This window comes from Ceratotherium simum, chromosome 11 (assembly GCF_057802395.1).
Source record: "Ceratotherium simum simum isolate JZ-2026a chromosome 11, ASM5780239v1, whole genome shotgun sequence".
Classification (NCBI taxonomy): Eukaryota; Metazoa; Chordata; class Mammalia; order Perissodactyla; family Rhinocerotidae; genus Ceratotherium; species Ceratotherium simum.
The window spans coordinates 68,790,771-68,817,935 of record NC_141910.1 but is presented as its reverse complement, the minus strand read 5'-3'; the positions used below and the strand labels follow the sequence as shown (position 1 = coordinate 68,817,935).

At 45.5% G+C, this 27,165-nt stretch overlaps 1 protein-coding gene and 1 non-coding gene across 5 annotated transcripts in view; both read left to right on the top strand.

Moving 5' to 3' along the window:
* Positions 1-27,165, top strand: part of ASAP2 (ArfGAP with SH3 domain, ankyrin repeat and PH domain 2) — a 181,347-nt gene that overhangs the window by 23,395 nt on the left and 130,787 nt on the right. The gene's annotated exons all lie outside the window — the stretch shown is intronic.
* LOC147916034 (U6 spliceosomal RNA) lies at positions 11,319-11,425 on the top strand. The gene has a single exon (XR_015553720.1). It is a non-coding gene; the product is annotated as a U6 spliceosomal RNA (small nuclear RNA).

The window sequence follows — 27,165 nt, the reverse complement described above, 5'->3', positions numbered from 1 at the left end:
AACCTTTGCCCTGGCCATTCCCTCTGTCTGGAACCATCGTCTCTCCTCTCGAGTGATCTGCACAGCTCACTCTTTTATCTCTTTCAAACAGCTCCTTCTCAAGAGGCCTACACAGATCACTGTTGAAACCAGCTCCCTACTGCCAGATCCCAGCCTCTCTCTTTTCCTCCAGAGCACTTATCACCTCCTAATCGAGTACATCATTTACTTGTTTGTTATAGTTTTGATTTATTTTCTGTCTCCCTCTCCCCCCATTAGATCACAAGCTTTGAAGGGGCAGGGGTTTTTGACTCTCTTATTTAGTGATGCATCCCTAGAACCCAGAATTGTGCCTGGCTCATAATACATGTTTGTTGAATGAGTAAAACTGGCCAGCAAATACAGCTCTTAGATTGCAGGGAGTGAAGCACGGTGTTCCAGGAGCGGTGGTGTTACTGGTTGATAAAAATCTTGTTTCTCTGGCCATAGGGGAGAGACTTGATTCTTAGAGGGTATTGTTTGAAAAGTTGAATTAGTGAAGGTAGATCCCTAAAAAAGTAAGAACATGTCTGAATGACTCAGTCCCTTAGGAACTGCACTTGTGACCTGGTATAGAAGGGATGAGAGGTCCTTGGCCCTCCAGAGGAAGGGATTCCATGGTTAGACCTGACGAGCCGCGGTCTTGTTCCATATCCGACTCCAGCAGGCCTCCAAGGATTGCCTGTATACAGATTTCCAAATTGCTGCTCATTGGGAATGGAGAATGCTGCCAATCTGGGCTCCTTATTTTATTTACTCAGTGGGACCAAAGTAGTTCCGTGATAGAGAGGTACAGAGGCGTGGCTTTGAAACTGTGTGAGTCATCTAATTATTGTCCAAGAGGGCTGGGAGGTTAACCCCTGCGAGTTGCTTTGGTGATAGTGATCGATATCTGGGTGACAGTTATAATGAAGGCTGGTATTGTGTTGGGACTTTGAAGAGTCTGTCAGATAGGGAAGGAATTGAGAAGCCATGGTTACCACGTGCCCTGTCGCCCTGTTTTCCTCTTTGTAGTATTGTCTTGTGGAACTTTATTTGTTTGTTAATGTTAAGGCCTCCAAAATAACCATACTCAGAGTGGATATCCAGACCATAGGGTTGCCTTGATGAGAGGCTTTTATGCTTTTTGTACTTTTTTCTTTTGTAGGCCTTGGTAGTTCTTTAGTGTTTATAATCTCTTTTCAGAGACAGCCTTTTATAAATTCTTCAGATTTCACTCTTTTAGTAACACTTCTAAACCTTGTGTGGTGGCCTGGGACCAGTGTGCCTTGCAGGAATACAGAGATGGATGAGAAAGGTTCATTCCCATGAGGGGCTTATGTTGTTCCTTAGCCCATGTGATGATTAGAGCATCTGCTTTGAAGCCAGTTGGACCTGGCCTCAAACACTGATTTCACCAGTTAATAATTTGACCATGGGCAAATATGCTCATTTACTACTTATATTTAACAAACACTTATTACATAATGCTTACTATGCGCCAGACACTAAGTGCTTAACAAAAGTTAAATGTATTTAATCCTTAGGACAACCCTGTGGGTAGGTACTGTTGTCATCCCTGTGTTTAAAGAAGAGGAAACGGACACAGAGAGATTAAGAAACTTTCCAGGATCACTGAGCTGGGCAGTAGTAAAGCCAGAATTTCAACCCCAGGCACTTGGGCTCTTGAGTTCATGCTTTTCATCATGACACTGTCTCTGCTGCCTCTCAGCTGTCTAAGCTTGAGCTTCCTAAATCCGTAAAATGGGAGAACTGTTAATAATACTGCCTAGGTACAGGATAGGTGTGAGAATTAAATGAGAAAACCCATGTAGAACATTGAGCCCAGAGCCTGTCACGTGGTGAGGACTCATGGCAGCTGGTGCTGCTACTACAGTCTAGTGGATGGAGAGAAGAGGGTACACAAATTATACTAATACAAAGTGACGTGTGCTAAGTGTCCTTACTGAGCACTGATAACAGAGATTACTTCCTGTGGGGCCCTAGGAAGCCTTCGTGAAGGGGAGGGGAGGACAGGTATGACTCACCATCTGTACAGTAGGCACCATCGCCATTTGATAGGTCTAGAAGCCGGGGCTCTAATCGGTTAGAAAAAACCAGGGTTTGACTAGATGGGTAGTTATGGCCAAGGTTCGGGAAGACGGATTTGTTCGGAGGCCCAGTGGGTTGGACTCCTGAGTTGAGCAGGGGGAGGGAGGAGTGGGATTAAAGGCTAGTCAGCCACTATGGGGCCAGGTCACAGTGGCCCAGCTGGAGCCCACTTCCGGCTTTGTGAATGCTTAATTAGCTTTGCATATTGTCTTTTTCTCTCTCCTGAGAAATTTTCTCCCACACCTTCCTTCCAGTGAATTTCTAGAAATACCCTATTTTTCATGAGTCACTGATTGGACACATCCTGTTTGGGGAAGTGTTGAGAGAGGAATTTCGGAATGGTGTGAAGTGTTCTCCTAATGATGAATGGTGCAGGCAGGAGATGGCCCTGCTTTTCTGCTTCCCCCAGGAAAATCCACAGCCCCCACCCTGCCTTGTACCTGTCTCTCCTGACGAGCTGAATTTTTCCAGATGCAGTGTTTCACTGCCTTGACCTGATGTCTGCCAACTGGAATTTTCCCTCTTGTGTTGTAGGCAGAGATCTGTGTGTGGCTACAGAGTGACTAATGATGGAATTAATCAGATTAGAGATGGGGCCTGGAGTTTTGAACCTGACTGAGTTAGATGACCTTTTGAACCAAACAGATGGCCTGTCTTCGTATGTGCAAGGGTGGCCGAGATGGAGTATGTGCCAGGTGCCCTGGACAGTTACTTTTAGAGCATCACTATAAGAAGTAGCAAAAGCAACTAGAAGGATGTGCAACTATGACATACAACTATCTACTGGGGCTTTGGGGAAAAAAAAAAAGGAGGAGGATTGGCAATAGATGTTAGCTCAGAGCCAGTCTTCCTCAGCAAAAAGAGGAGGATTAGCATGGATGTTAGCTCAGGGCTGATCTTCCTCACACACACACACAAAAAAAGTAGCAAAGGCGGCCTTGCCTCTCAGGGCAGACAGAGCACACTCACTGTGGACAGTGTGGAACGTTGACTCTTTCCTTTGGATGGTCTGACTTTACCATGGCTTGCTGTTATTTCAGGTTTTATTATAGGCCTTGCACTTTCTAACAGAGGCCGGATGTTGTAAATCATCACGCAGTGGCTCTCTTTTGTATAGCCCAAGGCCTTTTGGCAGGCTGATTGGAAAGCTTAATATGTTAGGGAGTGAAATAATAGAAAAATGGGAGAGGGAAACTTGAGCTGTGGCCGCTCTGAGCTGTGGAGAAAGGCGGGCCTGGTGAAGCCGGCTGTAGTTTAGACAGGGGAGTGGGCATGGGAAGGGCCGGCACTGTGGTGTGGGGTTGGGCCCAGTTGCGGAGTAATGGGAACATTTAAAAAGCTAGTCAGGCTGTTTTGTCAGAGACTTGGAACCCTGAGGATGGCCATGGTGGTGGTCCCTGGAGAACTTGGAGGCCAGTGATGCTGTGCCTTGAATGGTGAGGGCAATCAGATTAGCCTAGAACAGAGCTGCTCCACCTGTGCAGTTTGCCTCCTTGGGGACTTTTGGCAAGGTCCAGAGATATGTTTGATTGTCACAACTGGGGGAAAGGGTGCTGCTAGCATCCAGTGGGTGGAGGCCAGGGATGCTGCTAAACATCCTTGACTGCACAGGACAGCCCCAGATGTTGCTGGTGCTGTGTGGAGAGCCCCTGGGCTAGAAGGTTATCAAGTAAAGGGAGGCTTGGAGGGCGAAGGGGCAGTCCTCTGCACCCTCACTGCTCTTGGGCCCCAGTTCCCTGGTGAGAGGAGGGAGGGTCTTGGTGGGCCTGAGTTTCTTTTCAAGTAGGACAGGATGAAGATGATTTAGAAATTTTCATAAGCTGAAGCTTAATCAAGTGCCATGAAGTAAAGATCGTGATTTCCGGGCACTTAGATATATTAAGTCAATCGAGATCTTCAAAGAGTTGCGTTAAAATGCTGATCCTCTTAGACTGCTGACATGTTCTCATTTCTGCCTGTATTATTTTTTCTGCCCTTTAACCTTGTGCTGTGCAGAATGCCAAATGACCTTCTTTTGGGGTGTATTTTGATACCTTATATTATGATATAAAGATTAATGAAATTAAAACTGCCTTAGTACTGATAGAAAGAGCTTGAATTTAATTTACTTTTATAATTATCTGTATTAAAAACATCTTAATTTATTATCTATAAAAATAGGAAGACTTTCCACTGGAGAGTTAAAGAGAAGTTTAAAGATTGATAGAATTAAAAAAAATAAAAAGCAACCTATTACCCCATTATTGTGTGTGTACGTGTGTGTGTGTGTATGAGACACACGATCCATTTTACTCTTTTTTTTAAAATGCCCTGCCTTTTTTTTTTTTTTAAAGATTTTATTTATTTTACTTTTTCCCCCCAAAGCCCCAGTAGATAGTTGTATGTCATAGCTGCACATCCTTCCAGTTGCTGTATGTGGGACCCGGCCCCAGGATGGACGGAGAAGTGGTGCCTCGATGCGCACCCGGGATCCGAACCCGGGCCACCAGCATTGCAGCGCGCGCACTTAACCACCAAGCCACAGAGCCAGCCCTAAAATGCCCTGCCTTTAAAATTTGGAACTATAATTTATTTCCAGCACAGTTAAAATCCTTTTTTTCTCTTCCTTTTCTTTCTCTTTCTCCTTTCCTGTGTCAGATAAAAGGTGTTTATATTCTTCTGAGGGTGTGTTGACTTTTAGTTTATTTTTTAATTAAAGCTCGGCCTTAAGCTGAAGAGCTTAGACTTGATCCTGTTTGTGGTGGGGGGCTGTGGAAGGCTTTTGAGCAAACAGGACAGAGTCAGGGCAAGATCTGAGTCAGAACCATCCCTCTGAGGCTGGGAGCAGGGCAGTCAGGCAGATAGCCCAGGAAGAGGCCCTTGAAAGGGTTCAGATACGAGAAGATGAGATCTGAGCCTGGGCAGGAGCCAGGGGATGGGGACAAAGGACCAGCTTGGAGAAACAAGCAGAAGGGACAAGTCTCAGTGACCTCTTGGCTGTGGGGGTTGAGGAAGGGGTGGGAACCCAGGAAAACACCCAAGTTTCTGGCTTAAGTGGGTGGAAGCTTAAAAACAAAGGCGGTGGGTAGGGGACCGGCCCTGTGGCGTAGCGGTTAAGTGCGGATGCTCTGCTGCTGGTGGCCCAGGTTCGAATCCTGGGCGTGTAGCGACACGCCGCTTGTCAGGTCATGCTGTGGCGATGTCCCATATAAAGTGGAGGAAGAGTGGGCACAGATGTTAGCCCAGGGCCAGTCTTCCTCAGCAAAAAGAGGAAGAATGGCGTGGATGTTGGCTCAGGGCTGATATTCCTCACCAAAAAAAAAAGGGGGGAAATCCCTGTTTTGTACATTCTTTGATTGTTAATGTTGCTTTCTGACTTTTGCTTTTCAAAAGTAAGTGAAAATGGAGAAGTTTTAACAATGTCTCAAGTCTTGAGGCTGGATTGAGACTTTTCCTCACTTAAATTATGAATTTTAGAAAAAAACACATTTGATATCTTTGGAAGGATTAGGATGATTCTTCTTCCTTTTTGGAATTTAGGAAGCATCTGGTCTAACAATTGTATGATTGAAAGGCTGTGTTCTGAGCCACTGGGAAGGATGGGGACCAGTCTTAACTCTTTAGTAAAGCACGTTGCACACAGTAGGCTCTCCATATTCTGCCTTTGATTTGGGGAGTGGTTGTCTTGAGAAAAACCAATAGACGGTCAGATCTCTTCACATACAGGTAGAATTTGAAAGTAGTCGCATACCTGTTCCAAAATAAAAGTGAACGCATCTTAAGGTAACAAAGTTAAAGGTGAGTGGTGTTCTGTGTCCAACTGTGGTTCCATGTATGTGGTTCTGTGGGCAGGCGTGTAGCTCAGACGTCTTGAGTGGGCATTCTGTGGTTTTCTCTCTTCCACAGTCGGGAGGTGGTTTGGTGAGGAGCCGTGGCTCTGGCTCTGACTGCTGGGTTTGAATCCAGGTTCCAGCACTTACTAGTATTGCTCCCCGACAGGCTACTTGATGATCTTTCACATGGATTACTTTATTAATTATGCACGTCAACTACAAATTCAAATTACATAGTGCTGCTCTATAGTTGTTCTGTTTTAAAAAACTCGTTTCTTTCTGGTCTTTGTTGGAAACTTCTGTGTTCTTTTGAGCAAGTCGCTTCTTTCTTGAGTCTCAGTTTCCTCCTTTTTACCACCAGAGAGCTAAACTAGGGGAACCCCTTGATTTTGATAACTCCAGTTCTAACTTTGTGGGGTTTTGTACATAAACGTCCTTTGTGCACAGCTTTATTGGGCCACAGCCACGTTCACGTTACAAAGCTTTGTCTTACTGGACTGCGTGGAATGCTGATCACTTTATCCAACCTCTTGTGGAAGCTGTTTCATCCCTGTATTACTTAAGATGTCTTTCCCAAGGGCCTTTTCTGATTTACAAGTCAGTAATTCTCCTTGAGATGGGGACACCCCAGTGCCTGAGGTATTTCAGATGTAAGAACAGTGTTGTGTCTGTGTGGGGAGAAGGGACGGCAGGAGGCCGGCCTGAGTGAGGAGTGGCAAGGCTTCATTTCCTGTTTAGGTCCGCTTTCTTGTAGTTTAGTTTACTTATAATAAAATTTACTGATTTTAAGGATACAATTCAGTGAAGTCTGACAGACGTACAGTCATGTAATCACCACCACAGTTATGACATAAAACACTTCCATCACCCCAAAAAGTTCCCCCGGCTTTAAACTAACTTATTGGTGGTTCTAATAGCTTTTTTGTAGATTCCTTAGCATTTTCTCTGTAGATGATCATGTCATCTGTGAATAACAAGTTTTACTTCCTTCCTTTCAATCTGCCTTTCACTGATTCTTCTCGCGTTACTGCACTCCCCAGGCCCCCCAGTACAACCCTGCGTAGTTGTAGGGAGCGTGGACCTCCTGCCTGGTTCCTGATCTTGAGGGGGAAGCATTCAGTCCTTCACTAGGAAGTGTGGCATTAGCTGCAGGTGTTTGTATGCTCCCTTTATCGGGTTCTCTTCTATTTCTAGTTGGCTGAGAGTCTCCATCATGAATGAGTGTTTAATTTTGTCAGATGCTGTTGCTGCATCGATTGAATGACCATATGGTTTTCCTTTTTTAGCTGGTTAGTGTGGTGAACTACATTACACTTTTACTGCTATGACTGCCCTTGGGTACAGAAACCTTATGTGTAGGGTAAGCACAGATTTTGTGTCATCATATCGGGATTTGAGGATTAGCTGTTCTGCGCTTCATAATGATATAGTACATTCAGAGTTATTGACAGCAATTACTCTCCATAAATAGTCACTCCTGTGGGGTCTGATCTGTTGAAGTATAACTGTGTTAACCTTTTTACTGTTTTGTTGTATTTTGGGTAGAGTGAAGCCGTGTGTGTGTGTGTGTGTGTGTGTGTGTGTGTGTATGTGACAGAGAGAGAGAGAGAGAGATTAACACACCCTCTGTAGTCTTTAGTGTATGCCAGACACTAGTCTAATGTGACCTCTTACTTCACATAACTCAGAGGTGTAGGTACCATTTCCTTCATTTTACGAGTGAGGAAATTCAAGTCCTGCTTCTTGGAAAGTAAGAGAAGTAAATTCCATTTCGCCTGACATTAACTGAGCACCATTTGTATGCCAACCATTTCTGCCCATCCACGTGGTACAAAACTTGTAAATAGGCAGCATCCTCATTTTTATAGAAGATACTGGTAAAGAGGTTTGAGTAACTTTCCCAAGGCCACACAGCCGACGAGAAGCAGAGCTGAATTTGAATCCGGGCTTCCATTTCTAAGTTGAGTTCTTTTCCCTGTGTTATTCCTTTGGGGGTGGTTTGTGGAAAGGAATTAAGTCAGGATAAAAAAACTAGACCATTTCCTTGAGCAATGTACACGAGATTTTCACAGACCTATCTAAATATCAGGATGAGTACAAAAATACATTCCAAAACTAATAGATAAATATGTGAGCTAATAATACTTAGAACAACAGTCTTTTTTCTTAATTCAGCATATGTTCAGGAAGATATTTATTTATATATATATATATTTATTATTCTTTTTTTTTTTTTTTTTTTGGTGAGGAAGATTGGCCCTGAGCTAACATCTGTTGCCAGTCTTCCTCTTTTTGGTTGAGGAAAGTTGTCCCCAAGCTAAGTAATGTCTGTGCTAATCTTCCTCTAGTTTGTATGTGGGACGCTGCCACAGCATGGCTGGATGAGCGGTATATAGGTCAGTGCCTGGGATCTGAACCCGCAAACCTTGGGCTGCCAAAGCGGAGTGCGTGAACTTAACCACTACTCCACCAAGCCGGCCCCCCAGGAAGATATTTTATCAATATTAAGTAATGATGTTGCAGAATTTTGGTTGAACTGTTATGCATGTAAAACATTAATTCTTTATTTTCCTAATTGTTTTCAGTGAAAGGTTTTCTGGTAACCCTGTTGCCACTTTGTTTGCTAAGCTATGGTATGATTATGAGTTTCTTATAAATATTTGGAGTTGAGTATATACACACACCCATGAAAATGAAATTCGTTGATTTAGGTAAATGCTCATGCCTCAGCAAAAAATGTACCGTAATTTTCCTATTGTGTGCATGTATGTTTTCAATTCAGCCAACATTTACTAAGTGCCGACTTTATGCCGGATACCATGCTAAATCAATGAAAGGAAAGAGAACAGAGAGGCATGACATTTTGATCTGGGCCTCAAAGGGTGAATTCAGCAGGCAAAAAAAGAGGGCTAAGGGCCTGGCAGACAGAGGATTGCCTGAGTTAGGGTCCAAATAAGTTTAATGTTTCAAGGAGCATATTAGACTGATTAAGATGAACACATGTGAATTTGAAACATGATTCCACTGTTTGGTGGCTCTGTTCTTCTGAGCAAGTTGGTTGACTTCTTAGGTCCAGTTTCCTTATGAAGATACAATGTATGTTTCACAGGCCTTCAGTGTGTGTGTTTCTTGTCTTAGAGTAAGGCCTGTGCTCTGTGCTGGAATGAAACTATTTTTTTTGGCCAGAGAGTAGTGATAGGCATTCTGTTTGGACTGTGATCTTACGGGAGCCTGCTTTGGTGGTTTACAGATAGAGTCTAATCTGGCCTGGACCATGGGAAGTGCAGCTTCAGTCCCTTGCTGAGACTGTCAGTTGTTCTTCCAGCACCTAGCCCAGTGCCAGCATGTTGGTCGTGCTATGTAAATATTTGTTGAATAAGTGCACTAAGGTTTTACAGTAACCTCTGGCAGTCTGCTTCTGTAAGGCTTTTCTTCTGGGAGGATCAGCCCTTGGGAGATTGGATGCTGCACACCGTGATTAGTCCCAGCACTGTAGCAGCTGTGTCCAGTCTGGTGGTGATGGGTGCTTGATGTCACTTCAGCCTGGCCTGGGATGAACATCTTGTGTTGGACCAAAGTGTGGCCTCTGTTCTCCAAGCCCTCTTTCTGAAGCCTTTGGGGGAAATAGCTGGTGGCTAGATCGCTGTTAGAGGAGGCGATCCACAGGCCTTTGGTTCCTTGTAATACCAGGGTAGATCCAAGGAGAGAATCCAAGGCTGACCACCATTCTATCACTTTTTTTCTGTTTCCTTTTCTGCTCCAACTTTTCTTTCTTTTCCTACCTCCTTTACAGATGAAAGTTGTCCTCTCTGGACCAGTGTGATTTGGGGAAGCAGCTTTTGGTTGTGTGATGACGTCAGGTGAGACTGTTACATATGTTCAGACCATTAGGTATGAGACCTTGGTGAGCGTTAGTTCCTGCTTCGATATAGCTGAGGCCCAGTAACATAAAAAACAGATTTTTGCTCAAAAAAAGATGCACAAGCAGCTTGGTGTGCTTTCTTTATTTGGGCCTACCCTAAATAATGGTTTTAAGTATTATGGAGAGAAGGCATATAGATTTTTTTTAAGATTGTATTTATTTATTTATTTTCCCCCCAAAGCCCCAGTAGATAGTTGTATGTCATAGGTGCACATCCTTCTAGTTGCTGTATGTGGGACGCGGCCTCAGCATGGCCGGAGAAGCGGGTGTGTCGGGTGCGCGCCCGGGATCCGAACCCGGGTCACCAGCAGCGGAGCGCGTGCACTTAACCGCTAAGCCACGGGGCCGGCCCGAGGCATATAGATTAACAAAGGTTTGCACTTCAGTTTCCAAGAGCAGGAATGTTTTGCCCTAGTAAGCCTTGAAAAAAATTTTTTTAATGCACATTTTTGTTCCTAGGTTATAATCACAGTTGGTATAGGAACTCAGATGGAAAATGTGACTAAATCAGAGAAGGAACTGTTATAATGATATTTTGTTTAAAAGCATCTGCTTACTGTATGCCATGCAGATGAATTCAATTAAAATACTTTCGAGATCTAGTTCAGTGGAAAATCAAAGATACACTCTATTTTGCAGGGAGGTAGGGACTGCAGAATGAGGTAGCGCTTCTGCTTAGAGAAGCTGAAGCTTGTTTTTATCTAGGCTCATTTGAAGCAGAATGAATATATAACTAGGTCACTCTGGTGTGTATTCATTCATTCATTCACTTGTTCATTTATTCATCAAGGAATTTGACTGTATACTATGCTAGTTGCTGAGAATTCTATAAATATGGACTTTCCAGGGATCACAGACTAGTTGTAAGGGACAGATATAAGTAATTAGGAAATAGTGTGGTAAAAATAGCCAGCAAATTTTGTTCCCCAAAGTGGGAGGTGGTGCATGTGTGTTCCTTTTTATGAAGTATGTTTATGAAGTTTCCTTTGGGGAATTAATGGAAAAATTACTTTTCTATAAACTCATCATTGAAAGAATTTGCATATATTCAGGCCTTCAAATATAGAGTACCGTAACAAGCCATTAGGATTAGATTTAAGTTAAAGTGCTTGATTTTGGAATAACAAGTGCATGTTAATCTGCATAGGCAGAGAGGGCTCTGTAGAATCCTCGAATAAAATTCTAGGGTTTTATGATGTGAATAGAACAGAGAACCCTTTATGAGAACACATTTGTAGCTCCTAGCACAGAGTATTTGACGCAGTTAACACTCATGGGAAGAGCTTGACAGCACACCAAGTTGAGGCACATTTCACGGTGAGCTCTTCTGCCTCAGTGGCTCTGATATTTGCTTGGCTGGAGGACAGAATCACTAACTGGGGCTCTCACATGGAGCCACAGTGTAGACCAAGCTTAATAACTGTGCCCTGAACACTTTACCGGGTACCCATTAGTGTTTATAGAAAGAGCAGGGAGTGCTCGCTTCGGCAGCACATATACTAAAATTGGAACGATACAGAGAAGATTAGCATGGCCCCTGCGCAAGGATGACACGCAAATTTGTGAAGCGTTCATATTTTTTGATGTAATCTATGCAGAAATAGAAGTATAATGATGTACACCTGAAATTTATACAATGTTATAAACCAATGTTACTGCAATAAAAAAAAAAGAGCAGGGGATGGCTCTAACGTGGATTTATTTACAGTATAATTGAAATGTGTGACGTGAAGGAAAAACATTTGCACTTCGTCCTTTGTAAGGCATCATGAAAAGAATGGCTTTGACTTGGTTATTTATCCTTTCTGCAGAAATAAACTGCTTGTTTTACACAGTGACATGATGGTACTTGAGTTCATTTGTGTTTAGCCAGCATTAAGTGATGTGGAAGGAAAAGCATGAATCATACCCGGGGTTTGGATGTGAACCTCTTATGTGATGTGGCCTGGGGCAAGTTACTTATGTCTCCCACTCCGCAGGGTTGTCCGGAGGATCAAATGTAATAATGCATGTTAAATGCCTCCTACCATATGCAGCATATGGTCGGGGTTCAGTACAAGGTGGTAATAATAATAATATTGATATTAATAGAGATTCCAGGAACTAGGCTTGATTTTGAGTACAAAGAGCTGGGGTCCTCCCAGGCAAGAGCTTTTGGTCTGAGAAAGACTAGTAATGCTTTTGTTGGGAGGACGTTTTTCTAGATCCTTTGATGACAGTGGTGTGAAAGCTAGAAGCTGCTATTGCTGCTGCTATTCTGCTGTTGGAAGGCTCTGGAGATACCTAGGGTGTGGGGAGGGGCTGCCTGAGACGGAGCCGGCCTGTAGGACCAGTCGATTTATTCTGTGCCTCCTTGGCCATTCACTGTGGTAGGTGTGGAGTGTTCTGTCAAAACAAACCCTAAAAGATTAGTCATAAGTTTGTTTTTGGTTGTTTCTCGGAGTGCTGAGTTACCTTCTATAACACACACTTAGTTTTTAAGTGTTTTTTGCACATGTTGCTCAAATATCACCTCAGATCTTCCTGACTTCCTTATCTAAAAGAGCACCACCCTTCACTTTCCATGTGTTCCTTCAGTCAAAAAAATATTTATTGAGCATCTGCTGGATGCTGGTGATACATTAGCGAACAGAGGAGACACAAATCCCTACCTTGGGGAGCCTGCATTATCCTGCTTGCTTTTCTTCCTAGCACTGCTCACTGTCTGACATCGCATGCCGTGCATTTATCAGCGTATTGTCTGTCTCTCCACTGGAATGATGCTCTGTGAGGGCAGAGACTTTGCTTTGTTTGCCACTAGCTGCCTGGTGGCCAGAATGGTGCCTGGGATATGGCCGGTTCTCAGCCAGTATTTTGTTGTTGTGGTTGCTGGAGCCCAGATGCAAGAAAGGTGAGCCCACCTTTGATTACATAAAAGCTAGTATACCGAAGGGGCGGTTATTTAAGTTTAATACAAGGACAGGAGGGTGGTGTGCCCTAGAGTGGGGAAGGAGCTCTGGACTGGGCACCAGGAGACCTGCTTGGGGGCCTCGGCCCTGCTCCTGATAAATTGCTTGACTTGGGCAACTCTTTACATTTGCGAGTAAAAAATTGGATGGGATTCTCTGTGAAGTCTCTTCAGACCCATATTCCCTAGATGTTTAAAATAGGCAGACTTAACCAACTTCTGATTTGTGTGTAACTTTTCACTAACCCATCTACTACTGAGCAGGTAAACTGTGTGCAATTTTTAATCATTCACCCGTATGTAAGATTTCATCCTGGATACAGAATTTAAAAAACCTTTAAAATGTCTTCAGTTTAGGGGCCGGCCCAGTGGCATAGCGGTTAAGTTCGAGTGCTCCATTTTGGTGGCCCGGGGTTTGCAGGTTCAGATCCCGGGCGCAGACCAACACACCACTTATCAAGGCATGCTGTGGCGGTGTCCCATATAAAGTAGAGGAAGATGGGCACGAATGTTAGTTCAGGACCATTCTTCTTCAGCAAAAGGAGGAGGATTGGCAACGGATGTTAGCTCAGGGCTAATCTTCCTCACAGACACAAAAAGTCTTCAATTTAGTAATCTTTAGTATAGTTCGCCTTTCTTGCTTTTCTGTCCTTAATGCTCTTGATCCTTATCAGCACATCCAAATCATTTAGCCCTAATGACTCCTCGGTGTGGGAAAGGCTTGTCCCTGGGAGGTTAACAGCATCCATGCAAGCCTTTGTGCCGTGTGTGCAGAAGAATCATCCAGTAGTATTTTTAATTGAGGAGAAGGATCTTCTGTCTGACAGCAGTTTGTCTATTCGTGAGTTTATGGCACAAGCTTCATGGATCTGATATTGGGGAGGGAGCAGCTGGAAATCTTATGAGGGTGAACTCTCTGCTCCTCAGTTAAGGAGACTTACTTGCCCTTTGCCAGAGAGGCACCATCTTGGAACAGTTCCAAATCACCAGATGCCTGGGGAGTCGCAGACAGTCCACGGTCCTCATCTGCACCAGGTGATCAGTTTAGCATTTGGCCTGCCTAATAGGATATTGGCCTCATGGACCTTATTGCCTCATGTGCTTCTTTCTGTCTGTAGTTTAGCTTTGATTTGAGTGCTTCCATGGATTTGCTGGCTGCTTCTGTTAGAAGAGTTTTTAAGGCAGCATGATACGGTGCAGGGAACTTGGATGGGCATTGGCATTTGTGTTCCAGGGTTCAAATCCCACCTGTGCTGCTTACTAGCTCATATCTTTGGTCTTAAAATCTCAGGTCCTCAACTTCCTCGTTCTGAAATTTGGGAATGATACTAAGTCATTAATTAAGTGAAACCGTGTTTACAGAGCATATAGGCCAGTGCCAGGCACAGAGTAGGTGTTCAGTGAGTGGGACAGTTCCGGTCCTTATGTAGTCTGTCTCTCCTCCTCACTCTACACTTCATGGCTCTTAGGTTTAAAATCGGGTGCTGATCCAGGAAACTGTCACTCTTTGGCCCCGTTCCCCACTCCCCTCCACACACACACACACACACACACACACACACACACACACTCTGATAACCGTTTTATGATGTGTCCCCCCAGCTCTTAGGCATAATTATGCTCCACTTATCTAGAGGTCAGACTTTTAGCAACCTCTGCCATCTGGAACATGTCCAGGAACCGGAAGTCAATAGAAAAGGCCTCAGCTCGCCCTAGAGTCTAGGCCAGATGGTAGGTGAAGAAGAAGGCGGCTGACTGGAAGGAGGCGCAGCTGACAGCGGAGAATAAGAGCACAGCAGAGTGGGGCCTTGCCGCGTGGTGGCCAGCGGTTCTGCATCCCACGCTAACCGTCCAGAGGGTTACACACGAGGCAATCTTTGGTGCTGCCAATAATCCTGAGTATTAAGGCGGAATTATACTCAGCATTCTCTACTTAAGAAAACAGGAAAATATAAAATTTGTTTCTCTGATGGTTTAAAAGAAAACAAAAAACAAAAAACCCTTGTATTTTGGTGTTATTTTTTCTGGATAATTAATTTATATGGAACTCTTCATTTTTCAAGTATGAGGGAAATGTTAGATTATAGAGGAAAGACTGTGGGTTTTGGGGTCACAGTCTAGGGTGTGAATCTTGTTGATTCCTGCCACCTACTTAATGGACCCAACAAGAGTTAACTATTTGAGCCTTAGTTTCTTCATCTATAAAATAAGGACAATACCACCTACCTCAGAGGGTCACCAGGAGAATTTATGAGACACTGACTGGAAGGCATCAGACACAGGTGCTCGGTAGGTGTGGGAATTCGCTCTGCTTCCATGCTCTTTACTCTGTGTGCAGCAATAACTTTGCCTTGTGTAAATTTTCTTACACCGTTTGACAGGTAGTTTGTATATTTCAATGAGATTATAAGTTCTTTATGGTCAGGGACCTTGTCCTTGATCGTGGTTTTTAGTATCTCAAAATTCTTACCCAAGTGGTCATCGCCGCTGCTGTCGACTCTGCCATGAGCTCAGTGTTGGCCGTGAGTGAGGCTGGTCCTGTGTTCATCTGTCATCGAGAATTCTCCCTGTCCCCGAATCTAGAGGACGAGGTTTGTGTTAAGTAATGCTGTCCTTCAGCGTTTGTAATCCCCTTCCGCTCTCCCCGCCATGTACATAGAATCTTAGACTCCTAGAATTTTAGGTCTAAAAAAGACTTAATTTAGCATTCCTGTGGATGCATTGTGTGTTGTGAGATGGGCTGGCCCAGGCAGGGGCTGAGAGGTTGTCAGTTGGCCAAGACCACACAGCCAGTTCGTAGTGGAGCCGGGCTGGCCTTTGGGTGTCTGTGTAGACCAGGTTTCTTCCCTCTGTACAACACTGATGGGGCTTAATGCCTTGTTCTGCTGCTGTGTGGCGTCAGTCTCCAGATTCTACCCTGAGAGGACCTTAAATGTGGAGTGAACTTAGCACGAACTTGGTCTGTGGCTTAGTCCTGCCCCTTAACCTCTCTGTCTGCTCCAGCCTGCCCTCATGTCTCCAAAGGGGGTGGCAGAGCTTTCCTCATAGAGTAATTTTCATTTCTGTGATGATTGTGGTGTCTGAAGGGTTTCATACTTATAAACTTGAACCACACATTTGGGCTTGCCTTGTACTTCTGATTTGTGGCAATATCATAAGGCCACGTCTGCCACCAGCACTCCCCTGGGAGCCTGCCAGGACCGTCCTATAGGAAGGACCTTGCTGGGATCATATGGATAATTCCTGAGGGGGAAGTGACGGATGGACTTGTCACATAGACAAGTGCATATCAAGCCTTAGCAGATGGAGCAGCACAAGCAGTGGTGTGGAGGACAGAAAGTTGATAGCCCGTGTGAGGCTGGAGCCAGGGGCCGTGAGCCTGGAACCTCCAGAAGAGCGAGAACCCGTGTGACACATGCTTGTGTCCTTGCGCCCAGGCAGAGTGACCCTTCTCTGCGGCATTCCCATGTTGCCCGAGCTGAGCTGGGTGTGCTGCTGCCTCCAGAGGATTGCAGGACCTCCTTGAGGGCACTGCAGGGCACGCCTGAGGGGCTTGGTTAGAGAGGAGCAGACCTGGAAACAGGCTCTGCCAAGTTTCCAGATTGTTGTTTGGGACTGGTCCTGCCCAGGGTCTGTGAAAAGAGTGTAGGGATGTCAAGCTGCCGTCTCTGCCATCTCTGCCACCAAAGGCTGCACGCTATGGTGGAAGGAGGGCAGGAGTTGGGGTCAAATCTGGGTTTACACCTCTTCCCATTTGTACTAATTTTCTTATTTGGAAAATACACTTAATCTCTTGAGCCTCAGTTTCACCATCTGTAAAATGAGGAAAATATTACCTACCCTGATTTCTTCATACAGGTGTTATGAAGCTAAAATAATACACCTGAGCTTCTTGGGGCAGAAACGCCATCTTAATTACTTTCAGCATTTAACATACTGGCTGCCTGACACAAAGTGAGTGTTTAACGTTTGTTGAATAAAATTCTGTAATCTGTAAGGTATGCTAACACATGGTAATTATGACTAATATTTCGGCTAATGGTATTTGACCACAGACTTTATGCTAGGCACAAGGGAAAGATCAAGAAATGTAAAGCAGGACCATTGCTCCATCGTTTCTAGAACTCCCAGAGCTCTCGTAGCGCCCTAGGTGCCATGCATGACTGGAGATCTCAGACCCAGGGCCTTGAGCTACGTTTGGGCCTGGGTCTTTAATCACTTAACAAGCCTTGGAATGTGTTAAATGTTTTCCTATTCCACAACAGGTACGAAAAGATGTAGCGCACATGTCTGGGCCTCAAGGAGTACACAGTGTGATGGTCTTTCATTCAAGCTGAGTCCACAAATAGCCACCAGACACGGTCGAGAACAATAAGCGGCTAAGAGCTCAGGAACTAAAAGTCAGAGCCAGGATGGAGGGGAGGTGTGTTGGCCTCTGAGATGTTGCATCTCTTCCTGTTAATCTGGCTCGTAGAATCAAACACTAACTGCTGGAGGGGAAAGGGGTTGTAGAGATGAAATTAAATGCAACCATCATGGACCATCTGGCAGCAGAGCACTGAGCCCAGCATCGTAGGGGTACAGAGACAGATAAACTGTGGGCCTTACTCTCAAGGAACTTTAAATCTAGTGGGGAAGACAGTTTTTCAACAATGAGCTAGAAAACAAGGCAGAGTGAAAGTAGCTTTTCTTTCTTTTTTTTTTTTTTAATTTTTATTTATTTATTTATTTTTCCCCCAAAGCCCCAGTAGATAGTTGTATGTCATAGTTGCACATCCTTCTAGTTGCTGTATGTGGGACGCGGCCTCAGCATGGCCGGAGAAGCGGTGCGTCGGTGCGCACCCGGGATCCGAACCTGGGTCGCCGGCAGCAGAGCGCACGCACTTAACTGCTAAGCCACGGGGCTGGCCCAAGAAAGTAGGTTTTCTTAAAGAGGCAGGATCAGAGGACTTTGGGAGCGCAGAGGGGACGGGGAAGCTTCACAGGGGAAGTGGCATTTTGGTGATATTGAAGGCTCTGAAGCGTTTTGATTGGAAAGGAGTGGAAGGTGGAAAAGGCATTCTACTTGAAGGACCGGTGTGAACAAACACACTGAGGCGTGAAAACCCACGGTCTCTTCAGAAAATGAATTATCTGATAGGAATGGAGTGGGGGGGTGTCGATAAAGGGGTTGTGAGGCTAGAGATTGAAAAGAGGAAGGGAGTCCGATTGTGGAGAGCTTTAACTGTCATATTAAGGAGTTTTATTCTGTGAGTGAAGGTGGGCCCTGTGGCTTTCCCCAAGTTGCTTATTTTGTGGAGAAAGGAGCCGAGGTCCTGAGAACTAGGCCAGCGGTGAGGACAGGGACTTGACTTCCATCCTGCTGTGCTGTCTTGGGCACAGCGCTCCATGCGGGCCAGTCTCGGGGGACTCTGTCCTCCCACTGGGCGCCAAAAGCTTGGGAACCTGGCTGAGTTTGGCGTGCTGTGTGGGTCTGGGCACACAGAAAGTGGAGAAAGTGAGAAGCTCGAAGCAGAACCGCTAATCCTCAGTGTCCGTTGAGTGGGCTTTGTATGTTTAATGACTAGAGAGAAATGTGCTTTTTGTACTTTACTAAAAATGCATTACCTCACCTGATTTTTCCTTTCATCCATCCTACTGGTGAATGCTGGGACTCAGCAGCCTTTGGGAGGAGGTGAAGGGAACAGTGGGGGAAAAGCTCACCGTGTTGAATTCCCAGGGGCAGGCATCTTTCCTAGGGGCCTTCACTGTTGGGATGGAAAAATAGTATGGTTGAGAGGAAATTAGTGTGGAAAATGAAATGCCTTCGGGAATGATGTAAGGGGAAGGTCGCTATAGCTGAAAGACGTTAACAGCTTCCAATCTGTCGAGGGAGCTGGCAGGAAGGAAGGTTGTACGTGAGCAAAGAGGACCAGGGATAGGCCTGAGGTGAATTGAGAGGAGGCTTTAGGAAGAGGAAGTATGTGCCAGCATCTCTCATTTTTTCCTTTCATTAAATTTTTTTTCAAAAATATGTGTAGCACATTGAGTTTCTTTCATCAGTTTTTGTAATGAGCCAGTCTGTACCCTTAGGACATACTGACTGGTAGATGTTAGACTGGTAGCCTGCAGAACATATTCCTTCTGGGAAATGCTGGAAGGAGAGTCGTGCTTAATGTCAAGTCAGCCATTAGCACACACTGCATAGACGCTGACAAGTGCTGTTGAGAGTGGGTAGTGGGGCCAGGTCATGCAGACAGATGGCCAAGGCTATGATGTTGGAACTACGTTAGAGTTTAATTGAGGAACCAGTGAGTCCAGAGAAATTTATTTTGAAGGCCTTTGGAAGGTATTTGGAGAATTTAGGAATATATGCAGACAGTGCATGGTCCTTTCACCGGTCCTGCACCAACTATCTTGACTTTTAGTAGTTCATTCCAGCCCTCAAAAGGACCCTGTGCTTCCCTCAGCCTCAGTCTGTCCTGAGGTAAATTGGGGTGTTCAGTAGTGTCCTGAGAATGAAGGAATGGTCACAAGGGAATCTAGAGGCTAGACATCTAAAATGGACTTAACGGAGGTATAATCTACATACAGTAAAATTCACCAATTTTAAGTGTATAATTCAGTGAGTTCTGTAGAATGTATCAGTCATATAACCATCACTACAATCATAATATATGAGTCCCACTACCCCCAGAAAGTTCCCTCAAGCCCCTCTGAGGTCAGCCCCCCACTCCGGGCCCCTGGCAGTCACTGGTCTGTTTTCTGTCACTATAGTTTTGCCTTTTGTCACTGTAGTTTAGAATTTCATATGCATGGAATCATATGGCATGTAGCCTTTGCATCTGGCTTCTTGTCACTTAGCATAATGCCTTTTAGAGTCATCCGTCCATTGCTGTGTGGATCCTTAGATCACTCCTTTTTATTGTTGAGTAATAGTCTATTGAATGGATATACCGCAGTTTAACAGTTCACCAGCTGATAGGCATTTGGGTTCTTTCTGGTTTTTGGATGTTATGAATAAAGTTGCTATGAACATATGAGTATAAGTCTTTGTGTAGATGTGTTTTATTTTTTGACTTAGGTAAATACGTAGGAGTGGGATTGCTGGGTTATATGCTGAATGTATGTTTAACTTTATAAGATTCTGCCATACTGTTTTCTAAAGTGATTGTACATTTTTCATTTCCACTGGCAATGTAGGAGAGTTCTAGTTCCTTCACATCCTCGACATTGGTATTGTCAGCTGTTTTAGCCATCTTAGTGGGTGTGTAGTGGAATCGCATTGTGGTTTTAATTTACATTTCCCTGATAACTAATGATGTTCAGCGTCTTTTCATGTCCTTATTGGCCGTTGTATAACTTCCTGGATCTATATGTCTGTACTTAAACCATGTAAGTTGCTTTATATCATGAAATGTATCACGAGAGTAGAGATTCTGTGTATTGAATGGCTTTCACTGGAAAGGGATGTTCAAGAGAAATGGAACATTTAAGTAGTAATCATCTGAAACAAGATTCTTAAAGATATACTCTGTGGAATAATATTGCAGGTATTCCTGGGAGCTGGGATAAATCCTTCTTAGATAAAAAATTTAAAGAACCCATAGCCTGCAGTTTACTTTAAAAAATTCTCCTGTAGTGTTTTAAAGAGATGGCCTCACATCGTCTGTTATTGTGGAATGATTTATTGGATGTAGATGAACACTTGAGCTTAAAGCAGTAGCATGCTGGTTTGTGTGTTCATAGCCATGGATAGTTCCAGGTGATGCCCTTAGAGTTACAGAGTTCACCCCATTCCCACTTTTACAGAGGTGAAGGGGCTTGCCCAAGGCTGTGAAGGGAGTTAGGGGCAGAACTGATGTGGGGACCCTATAGTTCCCCAGAGATTCTTTAGGGTTTCTGCATAATCTCTATACTGGTTTTATCTTTAATATTTCCAACAACTTTTTTTTTTCTTTTTTTGTGAGGAAGATCAGCCAGAGCTAACATCCAATGTCAATCCTCCTCTTTTTACTGAGGAAGATTGGCCCTGAGCTAACATCCGTGCCCATCTTCCTCTACTCTATATGGGATGCCACCACAGCATGGCTTGACAGTCAGTGCGTCGGTGCACACTCAGGATCCGAACCTGTGAACACTGGGCCGCCAAAGCGGAGCACATGCACCCAACCGCTTGTGCCACCAGGCCGGCCCCTCCAACAACTTATTTAAAGTTTTCAAAAGCCGAGATTTATATTCTGATGTTTGCATACCTAGCAGTGAGGTGATATCCCCGAGACATTTTGAGCTCTTGGTAAGAATGGGCTGTGGGGATGCAAGTTTATCGTATTTATTTGTATGCCTGTTGGTGGCACGTTAGGTGTTGAGGAGGACTTCTTATAAACTGGAGTTGCTCCAGTGATGTAGCTCTAAAGTTAGGTGGTTCTTCATGCCGTCTTTTGATGAAGGAGCACATGTAGACCTGAATTCGTGGAGTGACCAGTGCAGATCTGCGGCTTTCCTAATCAGCAACACATTTATAGGTTCAGACGTATTCACAGAGATGGTGAGAGAAGAGCTGTTCTAGGGTCCCTGAAAAGCTGGTTATCCTGGCAGCACAATTAATTTGTTTAATGAATATTTTTCGAGTGCCAACTATGTGCCAAGCATGACTCTGGGGCAATCAAGACAAAAAAAAATTAGCACAGTGGTGTGGGTGCCAAGATGTGACAGGTTGGTGTTTAGCGTGTGTGTGTATGTGCGTGTGCTGCCTTCAGTTAAATGTCAGGCAAAGTCAATTGTACAAAAAAATGAATGTCTAACACATTATGCCATGGTAATATTGTGTACATGGGCTTAGCAGTTAGTGTAAGTTTTAGGTGCTTGTTCACTGCAAGAAGATATTAGATGTTGTTAGTGGTAGAGAGTTGAAACAAATGTTTTACTATTTCCAAGCTTTTGAATTAGTTTAAAGAATATCTTGGGCTGTTTTTAAAAAGTATGTCTCTGACCATCTGTTTCTATTTATATGTGCAAATCAGAATTTTCTCCATCTTGTGTAACTAAAAGAGTATTGAAGTGAAAGTAGAGGCCACTGGTGTCTACGCTGCCAATTTCAAATGAATGAAAACAGCCTGATTGTTTTCGCTGATTCACTTTATAGGACATGATATTACATATTTGAACAATCTGTATTCTAGTAAGATAGCTTTTTAAATCTACTTCATACTGAAGAATTGTATTTGAAAAAACCACTGACCGAGTAAATGAAACACATCATGATGTCTCTTAGCCATTTGTCCTGTCTGTTCTTGGTCCTTGATGTCTCCACCCCATGCTCCCCTCCAGCCAGCAGAGTGCCGGCAGAGGCCAGCATAGCCCTGCTTGTTTGCCTGTTTGATCTCCATGCATGGGGTTCCTCTGTCCTTCTGATAACCTTCTCATTCTTCAGGATGTGACTGTGTTTGCCTCCTACAGGAATCTTTCCCTGACAGAGCCTGTGGCAGCGTTGTTTGGTGTAAACTAAAGAGCTGATGAGTATGGTTTCATCCGTTTCGTGTTTATGGACCATTATAGGTGCCAGGCCCTGTGCTAGTCCTGGAGATTCAGAGACAAGAAGATGTGGGTCCCTGTCCTAAAGGAGCTGATAGTCTTGTCTTTATTCCCTGGGATCCAGCTTCTGAGCAGTTTCAGTTGCCCCAGGAATTTTTTTTTTTGTGAGGAAGATTAGCCCGGAGCTAACGTCTGTTGTCAATCCTCCTCTTTTTGCTGAGGAAGATTGGCCCTGGGCTAACATCCATGCCCATCTTCCTCTACTTTATAAGGGATGCCGCCACATCATGGCTTGATGAGCAGTGTAGGTCTGCACCCGGGATCCAAACCTGCGAACCCTGGGCCGCCGAAGTGGAGTTGGGGAACTTAACTGCTGCGCCACCGGGCCGGCCCCTGCCTTGGGAAATTTTAAATGTTTGAAAGCAGGGACTGGTTCACAAAGAGTGGTTTGAACAGGATCTCAAACAGCAGTATGAATGAAATAGCTGCCTAATAAACATTATGGAATGGCTGCAGGTTTTTGAAACTTTTTTCCCCAAGATGAAAATAGCTTTATTTTCTTGGTTTGTTGTTCCTTGACTGTCTTTTCTTTTTTTGGGGGGTGGGGTGGGGTAAGGAAGATTGACCCTGAGCTAACATTCGTTACCAATCCTCCTCTTTTTTGCTGAGGAAGATTAACCTTGTGTCCATGTTCCTCTATTTTGTGTGTGGCACGCTGCCACAGCATGGCTTGACGAGCAGTGTGTAGGTCCACACCTGGGATATGAACCCCACGAACCCCTGGCTGCCAGAACACACAAACTTAACCACTACACCACCGGGCCAGCCCCGTTCCTTGACTTTTTAACAGTCGTTTACCTTGAACAGACTAAGGAAACAGCACGTGATGTATGTAGAGAGAAAGTATTTTTTGAACCGAAAAGGAAATTACAAAGCTGGCATCTTGATTTATTGTTACCTCTGTGGCCTTGGAAAAATAGCTTACCCTTTCTGAGCCTTGGATTCTGCGTCGTCATGATAGCATTACCTGTGTTACCCACTGCCTGCGTTTGAGCATCACCAGCCACGATACGTGTAGAAGCCCTTAGTGTTGAAAGCGCTCTGCAGGTGTGAGAGATTGCTACCACTGCCACCCCCACCGATGGCTGATAGTATCCTGTTTGAACCTTGGCCTTTGGGTAAGTTGTACTGACATACACTTTACATTTCTTCTTATCTATTTTGAGAATTCCAAGCCAGGGAAATGCAGTGGAATTTTTAGTTAAAAATTACTTTTTGCCACTACCGAATACTTGTTTTTACACTTGGAATAGGATTATTCACAGTATTAATAGCTAGTCATTAACTGATTTTATTGAGACTTCCAGGCAGCATTCTTAGTTTCCTCTGGAAAATTAACTCATTACGTCACATGTATTTGAATATAGCTGTAGTCTCTCTTTGCTGAAGTGCAGACTGTCTAAAAGACAGTACGTTCATAGAATTTTACATCTGGAACCTTGGAGGAGAAGTGACTTATCTGGGGCCATAATGAGTAGGCGACAGAGCCTTTATGGTGCCCAGGGCTCCTAGCCCTGGCCAGGGGCCTTTCCCTGGCCACCGTACTCATCCCCTCATTTTGCACAGTCCATCATTTCCAGTCGCTGTAATAAATGTAAACCTTCCAGATCCCTGGGCCATGGCTTGAACCAGCAGAACCAGATAAGCTGCCTTCTCTTCTGTAGGCTATTGCAGCTTCCTCAGGTTTCTTGACGAACAGTAAATAATTTGTATATTTGCTTTTTTGAGGGATAGTAAATACTTTGCATGTTAGCTTCAAAGCAGATAGCATTCTGGTCTGAGAAACATAGAATATCTTTACTTTCATATTTTTATCGTTGTCCCTCTCTTCTCCCCTTCACCCCTCAGGCTAAGCAAAAAGCACCATTAAGTGCAGTGTCTGTTTTTAGGACTCAGCGTTTTGGGGTTCTCAGGGGCCTGCAGCATGCAGCGGGGCGTTGTGTCCTGCGGGAGGGCTGCTTCCTCAGGCCAGCGGCTCACAGGCAGGGAAGGATGAGGACCTCAGTTGGGGTCTGTCCCTGCCCAGGCAGTTCCGGCACCTGGGCAGGAGGGTTGCCTCTTCCCCTGGTTGGGGCTGCCCAAGGGACCCGTTCCCTTGCTCTTCCTCTGTTTTATTAGCAGGGGTTTTGAATTTTATTTTCTTTGGTTGGAGAACAGATGAAGAAAGTAAAACTAATGGTCTGAAGGCCTTCCTTGGGGAGAAATGCTCACATCCCCAAATGTTGAAATTAAATAGCCTTTAATGACCCTCAGAAGTTGAGGAGTTTCTGAGCCACCTCAGCCAGGGGCCAGGCTTGCCTTTTGCTGCATGTCTCGCCGTCTCCCACTGCCCCTCAGTGACAGCGGCCCTGTCCCCTTTGCCCCCAGCCCCCCACCTCCGGCCTCACCCCCGCGGCCTTGTCTGGCTCTGTGACTGCTCCTGCTCTTCCTCTCTGGGCGTCGGGAGTCGCTCACCTCTGAAACGTCAGCCTGTCTCTCTGGGCTCCTGCCAACTTGGCCGTTCCCGCATTTCTGTTCTGTGCCTCGGCCTCACCTCACCACCATCGTTCACGCCGCTTTCTAGGTGAGAGGGTGTTATCTGAGGGCAGAGTTATTTGGAGGGAAGGAGAAGGAATGAGGCCGTCGGCGCCTCTTGACGGTTCCTTATCTGCCCCCTTTGCTCCTAGTTGGCTCTCAGGCCTGCCTGCTCCGAGGCTGGCCCGCCTGTCAGAGTGCGGCACCGGTGTGTGGACTCCTTGCTTTCCAGTGCAGTGGAATCCAGGCTTTGTGTGTGTGTTTAGTGGAGCCATCTTTTCTTCAAATGAACGCTTCTGACGCCCGGTGTGTGTAGTAGCCCCACCCTGTTTGAGGCTGGGGCCAGTGCTGATGCTGAACTTCTCCACACCTCCTTCTCGACTCGCACACCCTGGGCCCTGAAGGGTTCTGCACAGTCCTAGGGTTAAACGGAGCAGAGTGTGGAACCCCAGCTCTGAAGTGCAAGGGGAGTGGGTGGGCACCTGGTGTCAGCCTGTTCCCCACTCCCCTACCCTGTAGACTCTTTGGCACAGGAAACCCCAATTATAAACCAAGGCCTCTAGGCGGGCTTGCCCCCTCACACCTGCAGGGGTCCACCTCCAGCTTCACTCCTTGCACCAGTCCAGCGCCGGTCCTAGCTCTGTCCACCCTCTTCCCACCAACAGCCGCCCTTTGGGCCTAGGGTTGAATACACTGGGGAAAAAGGAGGAGGAAGAAGCCCACACAGGCTCAGGCTGTTGGTGCAGCGGGTTCTGGGGGCCTGGGTATCTGCAGTGTGGTCTAGGAGGGGGTGGTGTGGGCTCCCAGTAGGTGCGCCCCCTTGGCCCTTGGACTTCTCACTGTATGTGGAGAGGGGTGCAGCTGGAGGAGAGCCAGAGCAGGGTCCTGTAAAGCAGTTGACCAGGTCCAGAGGCGGTCCTGTCTCTGTCCTAGAGTCAGTCAGCAATCACATTACCTGACTGCTCTGTTGTGTCATCTCTTGGAGCAGTGGGCAGGGAAAGGTCCTCACATTAACCCAGATACTTTCCAACTGCCAGGACTGTGCTCATTCATATCATGTAATCTTCACAGTAGCCATATCAAATAGAAATTTTTGTCCCATTTTAGAGATATGGAAACTGAGGCCCAGGAGATCAAGTAATTCGTGTGTGGAGATGTGGGAATTAAAGCCAAGGTCTGTGTCTCCTAAGCTGTGGTCTCTTTACTGTACCAGTGGCCCTCACAGTAAGCCTGGGTCATGAGGATGAAGTGGAGTGTGGAGTGTGTTGTCTGGGGGCAGGAAAAATGCGTGGGTGGTTCCCATACACCCTCAGGCCTTCCCTCAGTTTATCTTTCCCCTTCCCCCGTCAATGAACTACTTGGATTGCAGAGAAATAAAACGTTAGTTCCTAGAGATGACAGATTTGGGGGTTAGGGTGCTGTGGATGGAGGAAAGGCACCATGACCTCCGTGTGGGAAAGCAGAAGTGGGGGCACAAGGCATCCAGCACGTTAGCCTTGTTTGCGTTATCACCCTCTTTTTCTCAGAAGACTCGCTGCTGCGTTGGAAGTTGGCTTCGTGAGTGGCCGTCGGCTTTGGAGCCTCAACAAGCTTGGTGGTTCCTTCCTTCCTCGCTTCTCCCTTCCTCTTTCTGGGTTTCCCTCCTCCCTACTTCTCATCCCATTACAGGGCAGTGGGGCCAGGTCTTTGGGATGGGAAACAGGAACTGAGAAGTGGAAGATCAAGACATGGCGTGACTAAAGATAGCGATCATTTCACTCCCCCTTGAAAAGCCCAGGAATGGATCGTGGAATCTGGACGTATGCAAATGATGGCAAACCAACCCACCACCTCCACCACCCACCTTTTATCCACTCCTCTGGCCCATGGAAGAGTCTGAAACGACGCATTGGCTACACGAGGTGGCCTGGGTGGGTATGCCTGTGCTCCTGGTGAACATCAGATGCCAGCACAGTCGAGGTGGTGGGAGCCAGGGCAGCCATGCGGTCTGAGGAGATGGCCTCAGCAGCTTTCTGGTGAATGAGAGTGGACAGCATCCTTGGGATGGAAAGAGGAGCTCCGCATGGCTTTAGCTCTGGCCGAGGTTAGTGGAAAAGAGCTTAAATAAGGAAGCATGGAGGGGCGGGGCGTGGTGAGAGTAATTACTTTCCCGGAACATTAGAGAAGGCAGCAGCAGAAGTCCATTCAGCCCCTCTGCGCTCCTCCTGGCTCATGACGGAGGCTGTTATAAACAGAGGGCGGGGAAACACGGTTCTGGAAGCTTATCCCTCAATTTGCTGGAGCTCTCC